Source organism: Tympanuchus pallidicinctus, unplaced genomic scaffold (genome assembly GCF_026119805.1).
Source record: "Tympanuchus pallidicinctus isolate F22 unplaced genomic scaffold, pur_lepc_1.0 scaffold10, whole genome shotgun sequence".
Classification (NCBI taxonomy): domain Eukaryota; kingdom Metazoa; phylum Chordata; class Aves; order Galliformes; family Phasianidae; genus Tympanuchus; species Tympanuchus pallidicinctus.
Window position 1 is genome coordinate 18,988,749 of NW_026294619.1, and position 7,992 is coordinate 18,996,740.

A 7,992-nucleotide genomic window follows, 5' to 3' on the forward strand; every position below is an offset into this window, starting at 1 on the left:
GAATCTCTAATGAGTCAGAAGCTGGCTCTCCGACTGGCGGCACTGTGAGTTGCTGCGGGGCTGCTCGGAGATTCATAGCCAAAAGCAGGGGTGAGACACTGGCGTCAAGCTTCCAGCAGATGTCCCTGCTATGCAGGATTGCTTTTTATATTTAAGGGTAACCTGCAGATTCATATAAAGCATATTAACCTTTTGCAGTCGTTATCCAAATTCTTGTAGAAGCATAAGTCATGAAAATGGTGTCTCATTTTTCAGTGCAGTTTGTTTAATTCTCTTAACATCTCCATTTCACTGAACCCTTGTGAAATCATTTTGAGGTTAACAATGAAAATTTTATTTCCTCCCTCATGAATACATCTGCAGTCATAGAAGCAGTTCAGGAAAAAAAAGTCTGCGAGCAGAATGGGATTTTCACTGGTCTACCTCCTGCCTCAATACTTGAATTTCTGTTGATCTACACGCTGATTACAGCTTGCTGTGATGTAGAGGGAAAAAAACCTAAAATCAGAGACCCCTTTATTTAAGAGATGAGACAAGTAGACATTTGGCATTTACTGGCCTAACGACTGGGAGCTTCTCTCTTGCTTCACTGCAGTGTCACTTACGGGAGATGTTGCAAGGCCAAGAGCTGAGTGCTGCTGTGAGACCAGCTACTTCCTCCCCACCCACCAGCAGCCTGACTTGGTGGGCCTGGATCTTAGATTAAATTTGTCCCTAGGTCTGGAGCACATAATTCAACTTCTGCTCTGCTAAGGTGTCCCATCTAGAAGCAGGGACAGCCATATTGCAGTAACTCTGTGACAGGAAAATCAATCACTTGTACGGTGGTTTGGTGGAAACAGTGTGCTGCATATCACAACCCGGAGCACGGGAACGAGAATACGATTGGAAGTCTCATCATCTGCTTGAATCATGAGAGTGATAATGATAATGAACAAGAGTCCTAGAGTCTCCCAGGAGACCGTTTTCTCATTTGTGTTGTGATGTGTATGCGAAATCCATACAGATGTCAGTCAGACATATCAATTTTATCTATTGGGAGTGACAACAAAAGAATAAACAGAGGAATGTACTCAGATATAAATACTTTAACACACAGCTCCCCAGGCCAAGGTTGAAAGGTTTTGCAAAATATTTGGATAGAGAAAAATCCTTCTTTTCTGTTTGTGGGATACTGATGCTGATGTCTCAGAATATTTATCTTACAGTGATTCTGTTCTTTTCCTGAAAGTACCACCAAGAGGACATCAGAGAGTCTGTACATGGGTGTATAATCAAAGAATATTAGGATGTTATAACCACAAAATAAACAAGAGAGTTAGGCAAAGCAGACTATGATAACAAAAGAGAAAAAAATAGAAGGCTTACCCCTATCCTGGGCTCACCCACCAAACACCAGCAGATGCAATCTCCAGAAGAGATTCTTCCCTACTGGTAGCCAGCTCTTAAATAGGTCTAGGAGAGGTGCAGCCAGGCTCCAACCCTTCCAGCAGCACAGGTGAATTGCCTTCAGCTGTGCTCCTGTGGCTGACTCATGGCTCACCTCAGGTGATCAATCAGAGAGGTTCAGGCTGTGATTCAGCAGTTCCCATACAATGGGATAAGAACATTTGGGTCTTTCTGATGGTGCAGACAAATCTATTTCATTTAACACTTAGAAATAGTATTCTGGTACACTAGGAGCAACTGTGCTATGTCATACCTACTTTCACAGAAGAGTTATTCCACAACCTAAATTATTTCTAATCTAAGTATACAAAAGAAGTAATAAGAAATAGAATAGAATAGGTTGTTCTTTGTACAGTGTGCACTGGAGAAACACAGAAATTGACTATACAACTCCAGAACAGACAGTGAGCGTGGAGACCAAGAATGGCTTGAAATGAGCCGTATCAAACACCACTCAAGAGAGGTCCTGACAGAATCAACTTTCTTCCATTCCTTTAAGGAAAGGGACTTGTATCAAGGGTAGCCATCAAAGACCTAATGGGTCGGAAGTGTTCACATTTATAAATTGCTCTTTGGGGAAAGTGGTAATGGCATTTCCTAATTGTCTTGAGAGTACAGGAACTAGAGCTGTGTGCAGGAACTGGAGTTGTCATTATTTTCTGAATGTCCAGCATACTTCAGTGTAACCAATACATAGTTCAAATATGACTACGATGTGAGCACTATACAAACTCAGTCTGGTTTTATTTCTGAGAGCGATATGTGGAACCATATCCCACATATGTGGACAGCATATCCCACAACATCTCTTATGTACTCTAGTCTATCTGAAATGGAGAAAGAAATTTTGAGAGCGCAGAAAAAGAAGACTCAAGCTCATCAGCCTGAGTCAAGGTCCTTAATGTTGCTTCATACCTTCCCAGCACCTCTAGTCAATTGATGTCTGTTTTGCACGAGCCTTTGCCTATGCTGAGGCTTACAACGTACCTGCAGGGTTCTTAAACCTATTTCTGACAATGTTGATGGAATCATTCCGACATTAGTCAGATTACTCTTACAAGACAAGCAAAGATGTTAGCCACGGCATGTCTTCTTTTCTCAACATCATTCCCCTACACACTGTCATGTGAGTAGCAAGTGTCTGTTTAGCCTGGAGAAAAGTTTGTTGGAAGCAGATACTGTAAAGTTAGAGCCATTCTAGAAAAAAAAGAGTGCTTTGCTGCTGAAAATGATCCATCCACCAAAGCAGAAACGAGCCTCTCTTTGCAATCACAATAAAATAAAAGCCCCATGCCAGCTCTCCCTCTCTTTCTCGAATGATTGTGCTGTGTATAGGTCTGCTGGACTGCATCAATACCTTCTTACAGCCAATAATTCATCCTTGTGCTTTTGGCTCAGTCCTGCTGCTCAGATATGCAAGTGCATGCTTCTGCCCATTTGAAAAATCAGCTGCTACGTATGCACACACCAGCACTGTAGTAGACTTTACAAGATATGTGCAATCTGCGTGCCAGCAGATCTGTGGGCACTGAGCCCTTAAGCTTCAGAATTTTTTCGCAGAATACAAAGTAGTGTTAAAAATGTAACACTATGTTTATGCTATCATTCTGAGAAACATTTTGATAATGTGCAAACAGTCTGATTGAGCAGGGAGGGTCTGTTTTTCTTTTCTTGCTCTTTTTAGCACATCGCAAAAAAGGGCCTGGGGCTGTCAGCATGTCTAGGTGCTCCCACAGTACCAATAATAAGAATTAAACAGTAGAATGAGGGAGATAGAGGGATTTTACAATCTCAGAAGAATGTAATAGAAGTATATTAATTTCCACTGAATTGCTGGGCAGAGAATGCATCTCTTCATATGTCTGGACAAGCTCCAAATATTTCTAGTCTCTGTATAATAGCTCATTTCTTGCTGTCAATCAGTCCCAAAGTGAACAGAGCTGACGGATGTTGATACTTTCAGATTTTCCCTTTCCCAAGGACCTTGACAGCTTCTGCTGCAGGAAAAACAAACTTGTTTCATTTTTCTCCTTACCTGTTACCTCCCCCAATAGCTGTTTTCTCTCTCGCAAGGTGTCACGGATTCAGTTTGTATCAAGAAACATCAGTACCTTAGCCTCGGTTCGGTAAAAGGGATCCGAGCAATAATGCAATGTGCTATCTGCCCTCTCTCTGCTGTGTGCTACAGCAACCAACTTCCATGCTTTCATTTCAAAAGTAGTTAGGTATGACAGGAAAAGTGTAGGGTAGATGCAGACACATAATGATGCTTTACTGAAAAAAACATTAAAAGTTGGCAGTTACAAATCTATAGTACCTGCAATAGATATACTGGTAGGTATTGTAGGTGAATCAGCAAAATAAAACAAATGATAAAGGAAGGTTTTGCATGTTCGGTAGTGATAAATAATCTGAACTGAAAGATCTGCATCAGAATCCTTGCTGCTATTTCATTCATTTAAAGGAAAACAGAATTTGTGCATCATATATCATCCTGTGTGTGCACAGTCAGTAACACACAGCTTTTTGAAGTTGTATTAAATGTTTATGCTGAATCTAAGGGGAAACATGGCTTGTCTAGATAGTTCCAAAGAGTACATGACTAGGAGCCAAATAGTTAAGTCTCTTGGTAATTTAATATCCTCTGGTAGATCTTCCATAAAATAACACTGAACTGAGAGTTACCTGCAGCCACTGGAGGCTGGTAATTCATTGCCATGCCATTTCTTCCTTCTGACTTCTGTGTGTGAGTACAGATGTTATGGATTAGCCTTCTTCTGTGTGAGTGGTTTATATAGTTTAGTTTAGTTCATCAAGACAAGCAAAGCACATCCACTTTTTTTTCTGGAATTTTCATTAGGCAAAACCTTCACTAACTTAAACCTTTCCCCAGATCTCAGAAGAGCTCTATTATTATTTTTTAAGTGCAAATTGATAGATTTTAGCTGAAATTTGTGATCAACATTTAGGAGCAGAGGTCTTCCTCTATAAGGATGTCCTGAGAAAAATGCAGTTTTGTTTACAGCCTATGATAATCTTAATGAAATAATTCATGGAGAGTCTGTGAGGAAAACAAGCTTAGCATTTTTAAACAATATATAAAATCTTTTTTTTTTTTTTTGACTGAAGTATGATGTTTTCCTTGTCCGAAAGGACAGCAAAGGCAACAGAAACAATAGCAGTTTTCTTTTTATGCACAAGTTCAGGGAAGAGATTTCTTCTGGGAAACTCTTCTGCACCTCTGTTCTTCCTACTATTGGTCTCCATGCAGCTCAGCCTCTGCACCCTCCCTAGTGCTGCGTGCTGCCAGCAGCTTTCCTGCTCACAGAGCATGGGAAGTTCTATGCACCCAGCATCCTGATTCAGTGCCTGCTACTCTGAAGGAGTGCAGCGCCCTCAGTAACACGCAGCCTGGCTCCTTTTGGAGCACTGTATTACTCATCAGTTAACCAGACCTTTGCAAACCCATCTATGCAACAGTATTTAGAGCCAGACAAAATTCTAGAAGTCAGGATCAGGAAGAAAGTTGTTCACAGTGAAGGAAAAAGACTGTACTTTTGGATAGTATTTTAACCACCACCATGCCTTTCTACATCTGTTTTCCAACTCTTCTTTTATTAATTTAGAATAAATGATCTCAATCTGCCTTTACATTTAAGTTATTCTATGCGACTCTAATATCTGCTTTTCTATCTGAACAGGCACTCTTCTGTGTGAATGGTAAAATTGATAGAAGATCACAGTCGTTAGAGGAGGAAAAGCTGTATTAGACTGGAGTCCATCATCCTGTAAGGAGCTGCTACAGTACCATGAAAGAGGCTGTATCAGATATTAAATTGATATTAATATAGAAGCATTTTACATTATCTGAAATTATAATGAGCGAGAAGCCTGGGAATGTATTTTTCACTGGCATAGTCCCATGAGCAAGAAGCAGTGCCCAGACCATTACCAGGAGTGGGCTGCCAGGTGAGCTGGGGCTGCTTGTGCCTGTCCAGCCTCAGCCTTGGTGCCTGGGGCTGCCAGCCCCCCGGGTGGCTCCCTCACCACCCCATGTTCTCTCTGGACAAGTGGGAATGGGCAGATTCTGTCCTTAAGATTTGATCTAAAATCCATCAGAGGCAGAGGGAGTGGAACTTAGATTTATGAGCAAGGTTTGGTGCTTCAATAGCTGTCACTACCCCCAAAAAATCACTCCTCCCAGGGCCCCGTGGGGCAACTACAGGCGGTAGGACCTGCTTAATCTCTGAAGGTTTGCTGGGAGCATGAAAAATCTCGTGGCATTTTTGCAGAATGGATATAAACCTTTTGGCATCCTGGCTATATTTAAAATTAAAAGGATTTTTTTCGGCTTAATTCAAATTTCTCCTGCATTTTAATTGATGCAGCTTTAATTAATTCCTTGCTTCTTCCAGAAGAAAGCTGACAAAGATTTGAAACAGCCCTTTAAGTATTCCCTTACTTCCTCTCCCCCCATAGATGTCAGGTAAAACATAGTATTTAACAGTATTTTAAATTTGTATTGCACTTTATGACAGTTGTGGAAACTGGCATCATAGAAATATACTCTTTCATAACTATTTTCTGTAGATTTTTTTCACTGGCATATGAAACCATGGGAAATAAATGCTTTTACTGATGGGGTTAGAATTACGAGACAAGGAATATCTTCAGTGAAGTGCTTTAAACTCTCAGAACATTTTTTTTTCTCTTAAAATACTTGCAACAGAAGCACATTACACCTGGTGCCCTGGTTTCATTTCTGCATGCTGTCTTCTTAGAGGTTTCACATAGTTTACAAATGGAAAGTCTGGCTACACAGCATACATTTGCTGCTGATGGCATAAATAGTGGGTAGAGTAACAAAAATACCACATTTCTTCTCAATACAGTATAAATTTCCAGTTCTGAGTAACTACTAAACACAGTGGATGAGGTATCCTGTTACTAAGGCAACCAATTCCTGTGTTATCTTTAAATATATATATAAACTCCCTGTGCTATTCAATAAAAAAAAAGAAAAGTACCTGTCAAAACCAAGTGAACTGAATTCTTAATGTGAGCTGTCTTGTATAAGACTAAAAGTTGTGGATGCCTCAGACTGGACCTTCAGATTGACAGTAAGAGAAAATATAAGCAGCGATGACTTTAAAGTTGCAGTGTTGGCCAACTTGTACAAAACAAGCATTAGGACTAACTTTTCTAGGGCCTTCGTATGCTATACATACCTTCCAAGAATTTATGTATTTTAGGGTTTCATAGCACCTCCAGAGGCAGCTCTTTTGCTCATTGCATTAGATAGGCCAGTGTGTTCCTCAAAAATGGTAATTTTTATTAACAGTGAGCAAAACCAAGAGAATTACCAGCTGCATGGGTAATCTCTAAACCTTGAGGTTTATTTTTATTTCCAAGTACATATTTTTAACCTTAGAATGCATCATATCATAAGGAAATACACATAACTCAGTGCTGCTCCAAAAGAGTAACTGCAGTTCTCATGTTCACTGTCTCTCTTTTACCCCAAGAGAAGAGTCTGTCATTCTCTCATCATTCCATAATGCCAGGAGGTTCTTATCCATGTCCCTCAATGGGTTGCTCTCTTTCCATGGCTGGAGTCCAAGTAATTTCAGCTTTTTCTAACATCTCAGAGGTGATGTCCATTTTCAGAAAATGTCAGTGATACATCAAAACTGAGAAGAATCCTTGCTCCCTATGAGTCTGTTCTTGAAGAAACTTTCCTTATCCTATCTCGATCTCATCCTTTTCAGATGTTTCCCTTGTGTGGTCATAAAGGCGGTGCTTGTAATTAGGGAAACCCTTCCAAGCACAATTGATGCAGTTCTTTGGACAATTATCTCCCAATAGGGATAACAGTATTTCATGACCCTTCAATCCAAAAGTTAAATATGTTTTAAGCTACATGTTCAAAGCCAGTACTTTACTGCAGTGTAAATGAATTCTGTCTCATACATCCCTTTCCTTGCTCACCTTCAGATGCTGGAGCAGAACACCTCCCCTTTGAGGCCTCTATCTCTCTGGAGTTCCCAAACAGCCTTCAGGCTGTACTTCTCCCTTTTCATAAACAATAAACTCCTTGCTCTAAAAACCTGTGGGGAAACATGGATTACACATGCATGGAAATGGAGTTTTTAATAACAAGTGGCCAAATCCTCAGACGTTTCCTCTACAGGTATTTGTGCATCTAGTCAAATAAAGATAGAAAACAGAAAAATAAAAAAGGCATGATCCCAATAACAAATGTATTTCTAAATTAATAATCATTTTAAAAAACCCTCAAGTCTGAGACACATTAAAATTTAAGGTGATGTTTGAACACGTACTGTGTGTCAGGCTCTGGTGCTTTAAGGTGCATTGAGCAGTGTTTTACTTGCAAGCAGTTCCATTAATTTCAGTGACCCAGTTATAGAATAAGACACCACTCAGCTAGAGAAAAGATGTTAAAAATCAGCCCACAGTATTTGATGGTAATTTGATTTCTGTACTGCCTACCAGACCCAGTCACCCCGTTCCGCTTTCACCACA